This window comes from Nyctibius grandis, chromosome 2 (assembly GCF_013368605.1).
Source record: "Nyctibius grandis isolate bNycGra1 chromosome 2, bNycGra1.pri, whole genome shotgun sequence".
Taxonomy (NCBI): domain Eukaryota; kingdom Metazoa; phylum Chordata; class Aves; order Nyctibiiformes; family Nyctibiidae; genus Nyctibius; species Nyctibius grandis.
This window is the reverse complement of record NC_090659.1, coordinates 116,998,571-117,013,466: the sequence shown is the minus strand read 5'-3', so window position 1 is coordinate 117,013,466 and position 14,896 is coordinate 116,998,571.

Below are 14,896 nucleotides of genomic sequence, written 5' to 3'. Positions count from 1 at the left end.
CAAAAAAGAAAGGCTTCTATAGCATTTTAGAACACACACTTATAAACCAATCCTTGAAAACCACCTATAAAGGAAAACTTGATCTTGTCCCTGCAAGAAAACCAGGAGAGTATGAATTGGATTGATTGGCATTTAAATCCATTCCAAAAGACCTAGAAGCCCACAGCTATAGCACTCCTCCTGTAGCAGTGAGATCTTGCTTTAAATATCACCTATGAATCAAAATAAAAAGAGATTTTAACTTAGATTTCCAGGAAACTGCGTTAATTTCTGGGCTATATTCCAAATTTTGGTTTATAAAAACTGGATTCTTCACATGAAACTATTTGCAGAGTACAAACAAATTTGGGCATAGTCTCCAGAGAAATAAAATAACTTTAATCGATAAATGGATTAATTTATAAGAAAAAGCCCAGTACTAGTCCATCTGTGCAGTATATACCTCATTTAACTCAAGCCATCTGAGAGCTGGATGATTAACCTAAAGTAATCCCCTTCCAGGGTTTTTAGAGAGTGAGTTAATTTCAGAGGGCAATTTATCCTGTCCAGCTTGGACACCTATTTTATAACACTGTGAGTTATACCCTTGAAGTGTTTATTAAGTAGCAGAGAGGAGTTGTTTAAGAAAAGACTGGACATGGCGCTTAGTGCCATGGTCTAGTTGACATGGTGGTGCCAGGGCAATGGCTGGACTCAATGATCCCTGAGGTCTCTTCCAACCTGACTGATTCTGTGATTCTGCGATTCTGTTTAGACGTGCTTCTTTTTGATGGCTGATGATAGGGAAAATAAATACCACACAATGATTCTTATCACCGCCCACTTCTAATACTATGAGCAGGTGACAGTCCTGCAAAGGATGGAAGCTCCCATCTGCAAACCTGCCCTGATATCTCAGCGGGATTGCTGACTGACAGGAGGCCTCCAGGCTATCAATTCTTGCTGTTCATCCATGAGATTGACACCATTGATACTGCCAGGTATGATCCTGATAATATCAAGAGTGACTATCGATGTCTGGAAATGAGGGTGAAGCATCTCCAGTTTCTCTGAATTGGTTTCATTCTTTCTCTCTCACATCCCCTGTGTTAGCAGGAGGAATATGTCCCCCCAACACAGTCATCTAAATCCAGCAAATATTTTGTTTCAGTTTCTGATTGATTCCTAGGGAGAGGCTGTTTCTGACAAACAGATTAAGTTTGCACTGCAATTGGCTGTTCTGCTGGAGCTGTTGGGTGTGCCCATCACTCCAGATTTAGATAGCTCTTGAAGATCTCACTACTGCAGTTCAGTTCAAGAATTAAAATAAGAACTTTATAAAACACTTGCTATAATTTGCCTCCTACTGCTAAGTCCGCATCTTTATTTGAAAGAGGGAAGACAATGGACACTCTGATTTCTACACAATCAGTGGGGTTAAAATTTGTCTATATGTTGTTTTGTATCAAATTAAATGTCAAGATGTGATAAGGTTACTGTATTTTATTCGTGCCAACATCATTCTCAATAGGAAGGATTTCACTCATTATTTGTGGATTGCTCCTTTACAATTATATTGTAATTGACTTGATCACCAGCTTGAACACTTAATATTACAGTATCATTAACACATTTATTATTCATCTAAATCATTCAATTACAGCAATTAAAATGGTTGCCTTTTAAACACTTGGTTCACTGATCTTTAATTAGACGTCTATGAATTGAATTACATGGAAAAAGTGCTAAATGTTATAATTGTAGTGAAGGGGTTTACTTGCCATATTATACAGGACTGATTTAGATAAATGTCATGTATATTACAACATGCCGCCTCCTCGATACTTTCTGGTTACCTAGTGATTCAAGGCTACCTATTAAATAACATGGTAGGAAGCTTCATTCGTTCTTAATCCTGGTATAAGCTACATATAAAAGGAGCATAAACATAATTAAACAATTCAGACCCAGGGCTTACCCTGCGATATAGAAAATGTTTGTTGGGTTTTTTTCCTGTCACCCATTTTCACAGAATGGAAGATCCCGATTTCATGTTTACAGGCTACACGTGCATCTTTGGTCCCTGTCTGTATCCTCCCAGCTGTTAGTTTTCATGTGTACTATCCTCCTATCTTAAGAAATTAAATTTCTAGTGTGGTAGGCAAGAATTTTCACTTTAAATACATAGAAGGAAGCACATGGTTTTGTAGGAACCTTTCTTTTTCCAAGACTGCACCAGCTCAGTGTTTCCTTTCAGTCAAAAGAGCAAGTTCAAGTAATAGAGAACAAAACAGGAAACATAATTATGCCACTGTATAAATCCATGGTTTGTTTATATCTTAAATTCTGAATGCAGCTATAAGCCCCAAATCTCTAAGAAAATAATAGAACTGCAAAACATTAAGGGAAGAATTACCTTTGTTTCCTTCCATATGAGGAACAACTGAGTCACTAAGGGTCTTCAGTCTGGAAAACAGATGATTCAGGGGAGATATACTACAGGCCTATGAAATCATGAAAAGCATGAAGAGCTTGAAATAGTAGGAGCTATTAGTCAAAGTTAGTTGAAGCAAAGTGCAGAACAAACTGGAGGAAATGGTTATTCATGAAAAGGCAGTAGACATATGGAACCCCTTGCCAATGAATACGATGAAAACAAAAGCTTCAGAGGAAACTGGAGAAGCAGTTGGAAGAGGGATCCTTTATTATGCAGTGTAGAAAGACGAATATTTTTAATACGGAATTTTAAAATAACTTTTTCTAAAAAAAAAAACTGTTTTCACAGACAATTACCCAAAATATAAAAACACCAAAAAACCCCAAGTAAACAAAAGTAAACATTTTTGCTAAGAAGCACTGTAATATATTTTGGTGCCTTATGTCCTAATTGACCTCTTTGAAGCAATCTGTTTGGACAAAGTAGGAAGTCTGTGATGCATCCTGACTTCTGTCTTGCTTTGTTGTTTGTCTATCTAGTCTGAGACAGTCTGACTGTGGAAACAGTCAGAACAAGGACAGAGGACACCTGAGCTGCATTCCCTATAAACATTTTTGATAGTGTTTCTCAGAAGAGTATTTTTTGTTTCTCTGATGAAAGTTCGTCTATTACAGAAAAAGTGATTAAAAAGTTATCACCTTTCAGTCAGAATCTTCAGTTTGTGATGTTTTGCTGCAAACTCAGTATCTCCAAAGCTCAAAAAATTTGAAGAGGTGTAGTCAGAAGCATGGGTTAATTTCTGAAATGCTGAATAACGTGATGCTCAAGAGACATATGGTCAACCAGAAGCTGAGTTACAGTTTTGGTTTTTTCTTTCCACGTTATCTTCTATAGTCTACTTAATCTACACCATTACACTTCTCCTTATACTGAGTAGGGATAATATTTCACTATTTCCCATGGACATGAGAGGGCAAAAATCCACTAATGACTAAGAAGTGTTCAGGTCTTATGTTGATGAGGATCATACAAGTGCTTAGCAGGATAATACAGTATTCTGGCTGTTCTCTTTTAATGAAGCCATTAACAATTCACAAAAGCCAATGATGAATTTAAAGCAATGAATAGAACTAACAGTAGTTAATTTCAGAAAAGCTTTGATAACATTCTCAAACTGCAAAATTAGGAGTATCAAATCATTAACAGGGGCATTAATTAGAAGTGATGCAATAACACAGGAAACTTGATAGATGAGATCATTATATGAAGTCTAGTGACACAAAGATTCTCAAAATCAGGTTAATCTTCCTACTATTGAATGATAAAAGGAAAGAAATCTGCTTTATTAGATTTCTTAATTAACTTATGCAGTAGTACAACAGAAACTGAAAGATCACGAGAATGATAGCTATGAGTAGGAGCACTTCCAAGAACCTCGGGGTAGTTCAAGCTGTAGTTCAACTAATGACACATTTTTCCGCTTCTTTTTTCCCCAACTCCTTAAAACCTCCATCTTCTATGACTTGGGTGGATATTCCCTACTGATTACTCTACTCTACTGGGTTGCTTCAGAATGGCCTTTATCAGATGAATCTTTCAACACCATTTTCCATAATCTGCCTTCTTCCATTGTATCTATCTTTTCTTTTGTGTAGGGAAGGTCAAAACAAACTTCAAAATTCCATTTGCCTGTTTAGATTTTCTACTACAGTCTTCCTACCAAGACTTACAAACTGTGCCTACCCTACTAATGAAAAGAGGCCTATGTGTCAATTCTTAGCCTCAAGGCAAGTGGTACTAATTATATTGTGTTTACTTTTGTTAGTCTCCTCCATAGAAAGTTTTCCTTGCAGACAGGGAAAGTGAAGATCTCTTACAATCCTTTTCCATCTAGTAGTGGAGATGTATCCTCTACCTGAAAGTAGTGCTGTTTATTTTTAAACAGTTTTTTATAGAAAAAAAAAAAAAAAGAACAAAACCCTTTTTATGAGCATATTCACTGCAATTAGAGTACCTACACAAATGTAGTTAAGCATATGCATGACCAGGCTTATAAAATATATCTAAATTCAAGCAGATTCTTAAATCTTAAGTGTTTTATGACTCAAATGTGTACATTCGCAACATAAGAATGACATGGACCTGTTGGAGCAAGTCCAGAGGAGGGCCACAAAGATGATCAGAGGGCTGGAGCACTACCTTTCCTCTGAAGACAGGCTGAGAGAGTTGGGGTTGTCCAGCCTGGAGAAGTGATAGGATGAGGGGTAATGGTTTTAAACTGAAAGAGGGTAGATTTAGATTAGATATTAGGAAGGATTTCTTGACCGTGAGGGTGGTGAGACACTGGCACAGGTTGCCCAGAGAAGCTGTGAATGCCTCCTCCCTGGCAGAGTTCAAGGCCAGGTTGGATGGGGCTTTGAGCAACCCAGTCTAGTGGAAAGGTGTCCCAGCCCAAGGCAAGGGTGTTGGAACTAGATGATCTATAAGTTCCCTTCCAATCCAAACCATTCTATGATTCTATGATTTAAAAGTAATAGCTTTGTTAATATAAAAGAAGTGAGTAAAGTTATGTAACATGAAGATTTTCTTTCATTTCCAATAGTTTCATGCAATTTGGTATTTCAATTTTTTTTTTTTTAATTTCAGGCTAATTACAGATATGTCTCAGATTCTACTCAGGTAGATCACTATCACTCAGTCATGTGAAGAAGAGCTCTTCAACATATTAAAAAAAACTGAATGCATCAGGTGATATCTTTCCTTACATTTAGACATTTCTCTACTTATAAAAAGTTCCCTCAAACAACATGTCACATAAATCACTTCAGCATCTGTAGATTAATCCAAGAATATATTAAAAACATCAACAGGATTAAGGTGGTTACGTGCTCTTAAAAATGTCAGCAGAACTCAGACTCATCCCACTTCTTCAGCTACCCTGCTGGTGTTTGTACTGGGAGCTAATTTTCCCCTTCTGGCCCATGCTGATGTTAGAACTGCCTTGCCTTTCTCTCTCTCTCCTAAGATCCCTACTAAGATTTTGATGATCTGATCCTGTTTTTAGGAACATTGGTTATATATCTATGGTCAACTGGAAGGCATAGAAACCTGTCTTTTCTTTACCTCAAATACCTCTACAGATGACTTACATTTTCTCACATTTGCTTACTTGTTTTCTCTAGATCCCAGCTGCAGCTATAACTATGTAAAGGTATATACTTCCTTAAATAGTTTCTCTGTGCAGCAAGGTTTTATTTGAATTGAGATCATGATAATGCCTCATCTTTCAGTTATCACTGTAAGGATTGGTATGGATGAACTGATAAGAACACAAGTATGTTCCTAACTGAAAACAAAGTAAATTCACAGTGTAGTAGTTTAACATGTGTAAAAGCGTGTGCAGGCTTATTTCCAGTACACAGTGTTTTGGCAGTGATCCTGTCATCATTCTGAGCTGCTTTGAATTCTATCTAGGACCAACAGCTATGTTTATTCATTTGCCTTCCGCTGTTCAGAGGTCACAGTGACAGGATGGTATTTCCATCTTTACATATTGATGTGGAGTTAAGCTACACAATGGAGGTCCCAAATCTTCTCTTCCTTCAGAGTGAGGCAAACTTTCAGGAAGCTCTGGAGATGAAAGACATTTTTGAGGATATCTATCCTTAAAGGGATTGCCACGCAAAAGTATAAGCAGAAGATAAGTAATGAGCAGAATCATAAATCTTCTCATAAGAAAGTAAGAATGTGGTATGCAGTAGTCCAGGGGTGCTGCTGCCACTCATCCATAGTGTGAAACAGCTGGCACAACTTCATCATGTAGTCTAGTATCCCTCATCAATGGGCAATCCAGGATGGTAGTGCTAATACAGACTTCCTCAAAGATCTCACTCAAACCTAATGTTCATTCAATGCGCAAGCATCGGGACAGATACCACAGGATCCCCTAAAAAATCTGAAATCTACCCAACCACCCTCCTCCCATGCTTGTTTAAAAGCACAGTTTTCAGTCTCCCACAGGGTTTTCTGTTAATACTTTTTTCTAGTCTCGTTAGATTTGATCTTATCATGAGTAATATTTCCTACTATGATACATCGGAAGTATTTATACTTTAGTTGTTGCACTTTCATGTTCAGTGAATAAAAACTAGTGTCTTTTGAGTGACCTCTTGTCCTTTCTACCCTTCTTCCAAGTGATAAAATCAGCTACCACTCTGCTGGACTTGCAGAATTACTGTGTGAGCTGTTTGCTCTTAGCAAGCTACTTGTCTTTCACTGACTTTCGTACTCTCCTTCATTTTACAGCTTCCACTCTCATACTGTCAGAATAGGACAGTGCTGACTTCTTGCCTGAGGCAGAAAAAGTGTCTATCCGCTTCCAGGGGTGCACAAATGTGTGACTGCACTGGTAGATAAGATCAATGCATAGCTTGAAGATTCCCCTTCACTTACTTGAACTACTATTTTCTATACCTCCTGAGCCCTCACAGTGCTGAAATGACTTTCAGTGTAATAACAGTTTGAAAAGGCAAAGTGGAACCACTAATCTGCCCCTTCCAAACCACTTTGTCTAATGAATGCCTGAAATCCTGTCCTACAACTGATCACAATACAGAACACTTCTGAACCATCAGTTCAGGACACCCCTCACTGCCTACAACCACTGCTAGAGAGACTGATGCATGTAGACTCCATGCACACGTGGACGTAAAGTGTAAAATCACTGGCTGAAGGGTCCCCTTAGTCCTGGGTGGAAGATGGGAGAACAGTATCTCTAGGCTGACTGGCAGTCCCTGCCCCCTAAAGAGCAAAACAAATAATCCTCTAACCCATTATGTCCATTAAAATGGACAAAGGACAAAACCAGCTTTGTTATTTTCCTTGTTTGTCCAGCACACATCTGACAGCATTACAGCTCTCTAAGGACACCTGAGCTAATGATCACTCAATATCTTTGTGTCATCCAAGAGGCAGAGGGAAAAATCAAAAGGATAAATGTATGCAAATTCTCCACTTTTTGAAATTTGTGAATGGAGGTGATGAGACCTTTCTCAAAGCTGAGAAAGAGAAGGATATTAGTATTTAGGTCTACCCTGAGAACTGGTGGAGGTGGTCTTTGTCATAGCCACCAAGCTGGCCAAGAAATGGCCAAGAAGCATCTTGGAGTGGTGCACATGACCAACATGACAAGACAATTTGGAGAAATTTTCAATATCATGAAAAATACTTAATCAGAGGACCTTTTTCCCAGTCCACTTCCCTTTTCACACCACAGCTTTGAGTAGCTACAGTTCTACCAATCTCAGAGATGCTTTCTATTTGATCTGCTAGCTGTGGGAGCACTGTTGCTTTCCCATGTGGCATTAGATACAGCAGCTTCTGCATTTCCACCTTTGAATTTTACTTGCCAGTGAAATTAAATTATTTCTGTCAAGTCTTTCCAATCCTCATGGTTCCTCAACAGTGGCTAGGCAAATACAAACAAAAAACAGACAGATGAATAAATATAAATTAACAGCACAGCTACAAAGTGATGTTAAAGAACAATTAAAAAGAATTCTAGGCTGACCCCCGGCCTCAGAACAGCACCTCCTTCCAGAGCCTTTCCCATATATCCCATACTGCATCACAGAAAAATCTCACAAAGCCAACAACACAAATAGGAGGGAAAAAACACTGCTATCCGCCCTGGCAGACAATTCATGTAGCAAAAGTCCCCATAGCCTTTGAGCAAACTCAGTGCAAAGTTAGACCTTTCTTTGTTGCCCCAATAGACAAGCCCTTTAGAGTAAAACCTAGGACTATGTTCTGGAAAATCTTTGTTAGCTTTATTTAGTTGGCATGTTTCTCACAATAATTAAATTCAGCAAGCTGAGCCTGTCTGTAAGCACAAGATATAAATGGTCATAACCTCACCTGCTAAAATAGCAATTTTTGAGAGTTTTTATCAACAAAGATTTCAGAGTGGGTGATTTTTTATTACTCAAAAATAAATGTAAACATTACTCAAATAGCATTTTGGCAGCTAATTACAAAGGCAGCTCTATTTTTCAACAGTAGGCTAGTCAGTAGGGTTTTGTTCACTCAGTAGATACGGGATATCTGAAGAAAGAGAGAGCGTCATCTGTACAGTAAGAAAGATCTAATGGATAGTTCAAAGGAAAGTACTGTGCCTGACCATCTATGTCATCTTCAGGCTCTCATTTCACCTTTCTAAACCTCCATTTGCCCTCCCACATTTTATTTCATCTCTCAGTCTAAAGAGCTCTTTGTGATGGACTGACAGTGTGATTAAATAATACCTAGTAAAACAAAATTCCTGTCTTGTAGAAGTCCCAGTACATTATTTCAATAAAAACAAGGAATAACGATGGCATTTGTTATTAACAATGGAAATTCTACTGCCACTTTCCTTATTTCCCGTGACAAAGACTATATGTTTTTAAGTACTTCAGGGATTTTCCACCTTAAGCCTGAAAAATAACATCTAGGCTTCTACATGACATATGTGTTTTTGAAAAATTATCTTAATTCCATTAATTCAGCTTCCTTGCCAAATTTTGAAACACACTACCAGCAATGCATTCATTCTTCATTCTCTGCACTCTAGAAAAAAAGAGTTTGTGCACTTAAATACTCAAACATAATTTGTTAGGAGAGTTTTACAGGTCCTTTTGAAAATGTGACCTTTAATGCTGCTGTGCTTTGGAGAAAAATGTCAAGTTTTTATTATTCATTTTTTAGTTAGCATAAATTGCAATGCACTGACAAGGAGAGATAGACTTTGACTGAACAAAAAAAAAAAGTTATGTTTCCAAGTAAAACAAGTGAAGTTTTGAGTAAATGAAGGGGCTGTCAAGCTTTAAAATAAAAACAACTAATCTACTGGGTAAATGAAACAGTGTGTCTCATGCTAATAGTACGGTAAGGTGTAAATCACATATACCAGAGGTGCAGATGGTTGTTTGACTTTAACCTGGCTCTACCAAAATTACCTTTCCAACACTTCCATTTAAGAGTGGAATTAAACAGTTGCCTGTTAGGTTGCATATGCTAAAGGCTAAATAAAATCACCAAAGATACAGAGATATTGATGTAGAGATATAGAGATAGAGACAAATATTGGACCATTGATCCTTACAGACACATGTTCATAAATGGCAAAAATAACAGAGAAGCACTAAAGATCAAAATTACTGGTTTGGGCAAAATAGATGGTCCTTCTGAGCCTCTAATTTGTCTCCTCTGGTGACCAGAAACTTTTAAAAGTAACTGCAGGAAGAATCCCATAAAGGGCAATTGGTGACACATGTGCCTAGCACAGAAAGACTCCCTCAAGCCTGAGGCAATCTATGGAAGTCTAACGCCATGAAGGATAAAACTACATGTCTTATACATTTTTATTAAAGCAGACACTTGCACCAAAAGAGGCACAGTGTAAAGATAAAGTAAAAATAAAAAAATGTTCTAACTTTTCTCCCTGTTACTTTATCATCCTGCAGGGGTGTTTACTGAGAGGTCCTCTTGCTCTTTGTAATGTTGTTGGCCACAGCACGCCTTCAATACATTAAAGAGAGATAGAAATTAGATAGTGGGATTAAAACTCACTTTTATCAGTTTGTGCAATGTGCATTTTGTGAGTGGTAACTTCTGTCTAGAAATATTCCTGGATGATTAAAATCTCTGCCAATGAAAGACAACCAAGGACCCCTGGCAGCTCTTAGCCTGCCTGTGAATGCTTCTGTGGAGGACTCTACAGTACAAATACAAGAAGACTGAACAGCACCCCACATACATGTGTCCACATGACCACCTAATAAATGCTCATTTAGTTCAAAGTGTATGACATCATATTTACCGCACATTTGTGGCTGGCCCTGAGGACCTAAAAACATGGTACGAACACAAATCTTGGCCTGTCAGTTCACATCACGGAGGCAATAAAATGGATACTGTAGAAACTCTCTAAATATGCTGAGAAGAGGAGAAAAAAAAATTATCATACAGTGCAACACCTCAAACCAAGGTGAATGGACTGTAACCTCGTTTTTTTACTCTTGATTCCAGTCCAGCATGAGTTTTCTCCAGGGCAGTGAGCTGGTTTTGTGTGTAGTTGCTCAAAGCTGTTACATGCAGGCTATTGTTTCAGTCTTTCTTCCCATGGGCCACTCTGTTCATGCGGTGATTATTTTACCCTTGCTGTAGCTTAAACGTTTTTTGAGGCTAATTCTTCAAGCCTATGAAGGATACCAGCCAGAAAATCAGGATTTCTCTATATGTTAGTGCATGCATATGTGCATTTTGATCACAATATCAAGATAAAGGAAAGTAAGTTGTTTTTTTCCCCTCACTCTAATGCTTCTCAATTCTTTTGCAGAGTGGGGGCAGAAGGAACATTGGCTTTTTTTGCTCATTGTTGCCACATAACTTTCATAAGAAAACTGTTTTATGGTTGCAGATATTTGGGGTAATGAAAAAATTATTGTACATAAGGCGCTCATCACAGCTCTTTCATCCTGTCTCCAACGTTTGTCTTCCTGTCAAGCTCTTTGACTTTAAGGAGGTACCACAATCTTACAGACTGATTCATAAAAATGAAATAATAATAATAATAATACATTCTTATTCAGCCAAGCCTGAATTTTCCTACTAAAGAAAGTGTCATCAAAAAATGTGTGTGCAATGAGCCAGAAATATTGAGTTCATAGTGACTTAGATTTGAGGAACTTTTAGTGGATTGAAGGCAAGATTTCAAAGAAACTATTGTTGAAGTCATGTCAAAGATGACCTGGTTACAAAATACCAAAAACTAAAAGCTGGGACCTGTGTGTAGACCTGACAAGTAACAGCTAGGTTTACCTTTCAGTTGCTTTTTAGTTTTGAGAATGCTATTGGACACAGGGTCAGGATACTTGAGTGAAACCTAAATTACAAAGGAAAGAAAAGAGAAAAAATGATATCTCTACAGAACTAGAAGTTTAATCTTGACTATGTCTGGCCTGCCATTAAAATGCTTTGCTGCTACATGAAAACACTCAAGTTCTTACTGAAAACAACCAATTTTTGAAGACAAAGCATGAGTGAAAAATAAATTTGCTACAGTGAATTCCTCCAGACTTCTCCAGATTTGCCCTTCGTATCACTCAGCTCAACTCATTGTAACATTGCTAGTCTTATGAAATCTTTGCAAATAATCAAATATCATATTTCTTTAACGATCAATGCCAGGAAGAGTCCTTCAGGAGTCACTTGAATGCAAGGAATCCCACTGTCTTCCTCTTTCTTTTAAGTTTCTAAGAAAAGTTATCCTGAACATACCTCACTAACTCAGATGAGAAAGAAACAGGAAGAAAGGACAAAATGCTGTAATGTACCTGAAAAAAAAAAGAATCTCAATTTATATTGCGATTTATGTAGTATTCTCATCATTGGGGTGGGGAGGAGCAAAGGTAACTATTGATTTTTAAATGGCCAGGAATACTGCAGCTGGAAAAAGAGGAGAAGCAGGAGGTTAAAATCACTTAATAAATTCGTTGTGAGTTTGGCACTAGGCAAATGGGCATGAACTAGCCAGCAACACATTCAGGTTGATAACTAGAAGATATTTTCTGCTAACAAAAGTCTCTGGAACATTTTTGTCAGAGGAGCTAAAAACCGACATGCTTTTGAGGTAGGGTAGGGTTCAGCTTGTAAATGAAATTTAATGAAATATAACAAGGGCAAGTGTAGAGTCCTGCATCTGGGCAAGAACAACCCCAAGTACCAGTACAAGTTGGGGGCAGAGCTGTTGGAGAGCAGCGTAGGGGAAAGGGACCTGGGGGTCCTAGTGGACAACAGGATGACCATGAGCCAGCAGTGTGCCCTTGTGGCCAAGAAGGCCAATGGCATCCTGGGGTGGATTAGAAGGGGTGTGGTCAGCAGGTCGAGAGAGGTTCTCCTCCCCTCTACTCTGCCCTGGTGAGGCCGCATCTGGAGTATTGTGTCCAGTTCTGGGCCCCTCAGTTCAAGAAGGACAGGGAACTGCTAGAGAGAGTCCAGCGCAGAGCCACGAAGATGATTAAGGGAGTGGAACATCTCCCTTATGAGGAGAGGCTGAGGGAGCTGGGTCTCTTTAGCTTGGAGAAGAGGAGACTGAAGGGTGACCTCATTAATGTTTATAAATATGTAAAGGGCAAGTGTCAAGAGGATGGAGCCAGGCTCTTCTCAGTGACATCCCTTGACAGGACAAGGGGCAATGAGTGCAAGCTGGAACACAGGAGGTTCCACTTAAATTTGAGGAAAAACTTCTTTACGGTGAGGGTGACTGAACACTGGAACAGGCTGCCCAGAGAGGTTGTGGAGTCTCCTTCTCTGGAGACATTCAAAACCCGCCTGGACGCGTTCCTGTGTGATATGGTCTAGGCAATCCTGCTCCGGCAGGGGGATTGGACTAGATGATCTTTCGAGGTCCCTTCCAATCCCTAACATTCTGTGATTCTGTGATTCTGTGTGAAATTCTGCAGTATGGCTGCTTGGGATAACAGTGAGCTGTCTCATGCACAGACCTTTTCAGTTTTCTGTCTGTGATCCCACGCCGATTCCTAACATTCCAGGATTACGTCGTCTTTTTTGGCTATGTGGGACTGAAAGGTTTTAGTTTTTTATTAAAATTGGAGAGTAGAATTTGTACATAGAGAATAGGAATTGTTGTATGTTTCTGTATCCATCCACAGACGTTTGTGTGTGGACAGACTAGAGTATCATACTGCATCTTCTACAGCATTTGTCTTACTGAATTTATTCCTTTTAAAACTGTGTGTAAATTTACAGTATGTTTCCTCTAGAATTGTTTAGCTGATCCACTGGCCAAAAAAAAAGTCGTAATCTTTTAAGTGTTACAGCAAATGACATCCGGTTAGCTGCAATGTATAAATGAACGAGCAAAAAAAAAAGCTTCCTTATCTCCTCCACTTCAGGGCAATGCAAGCAGTGTGCAATACTTTTCTGGCAGAGGACAATGTAGGGGCAGTGTCCTAGGAGGCACAGACTTCTTCACAAAGTTATTATTTAGTATACTTTGAATTTTTATCAGTTGTCTGTAAAGGACAGGAAGCTTTCTTCCTACTCTATTAGCAGAGAAGTTGGGTTTCATATTTCCAACACTAAACTGTGAGCATTAGGTCCACCAGCTTTGGGCAAGCACATAGATTAAGTTTGACTTTGTGTGCAAAAGATGCTGTAGATGTGAACAATATTTAGGCGGGTCTGGATGCACCTGATATACACTGGTTGAGAATTATATGAAGAAAGAGGGAAACATCAGGAGCACTGATCCCATCGAAATTTAAGCATCTGGGATAGGAACTTATGTACTAAAGACTCCCTCTGTATTCAAAGGGAATAAACAATGTGATGAGTAGCAGAGCATGGAAGTTGCTGTGCATGCATCATGCTCATTAAGGATAGGTTATATGCACCCTTATGCAGTTGTGCAAAAGACATCTACTTCACACTGGCATTGCAGTCCTTGCACAAGGACTATGAGCATGGTTAAAAGCTAGTCATATGAATGCTCATTACTGAAAAGAGGTTGTGGGTGGGCATTTCATTGTCTGTAGTCCATTTTCTCTCCCATTTGCCCCATACACAGTGAAGCCTTCTCTCCTGGAGAGAAGTACAGTCAGATCTTACAGTGTATCCTGATTAATTCAACCACATTTCCAAATAAGTGAAGAATAGAGAAGAGGATCTAAAAGAAGTAGGGGATAGGAGTGCATTGCTGTCCAGTGCTCTCTACTGAAAAGGAACTGATGAATCATGTCCAAATCAAAATCACTGTGTCCAAGCAAATTCCACCACATCACACTCCTGTTCACCCATGGAGCATCGCTCCTACCCACAGCCCCACATCGAATGTCTCTTGTGCCAAAATGCCAAGGTCCCAGGCTTTCTACCTCAGAGCTTCCCAGACTTTCCAAATCCAACCCAGAGCCCCAGTACCCCCATCCTCATTTGTCCCATGATCTCTACCACCGACCCCAATACCTCCCCTGTCCAACCCTCAGTAACATAACCTCTACACCTCCCTCAGTAACATAATACCCCTCCACCTCCCTCCTCCCAACACCCTGACCTAAATCCCTTCCTATACCAAACCCCCACCCGCTCTTCCCCAAGCTCTGCTCCCCCCCAGCCCCAGCCTTGCTCACATCTGCGGCTCTGTGGACCCAGGCCAAGCACAGCAGCTGCCAGCGCTTCAGATCTTGCACTGCATGCACATCTCCTCCTCCTCCCTTCTCCCGTTGCCTGCCCACACTCTCTGCTGCCCTGCCATTGCTTGCTGCAGCCTGCCAAGCCTGCCTCTTGCAAAGCTGCTTCTGGAAATTCCTAAACCCCAGACACAGGCTGCGCTTATTCAAAAATCTGCTTAGATCATGCTCCAAGGACAGAAAAGGAAGACATATCAGGGAGACCCAGGCAGTTGATAGCTCTGCTCCTGCA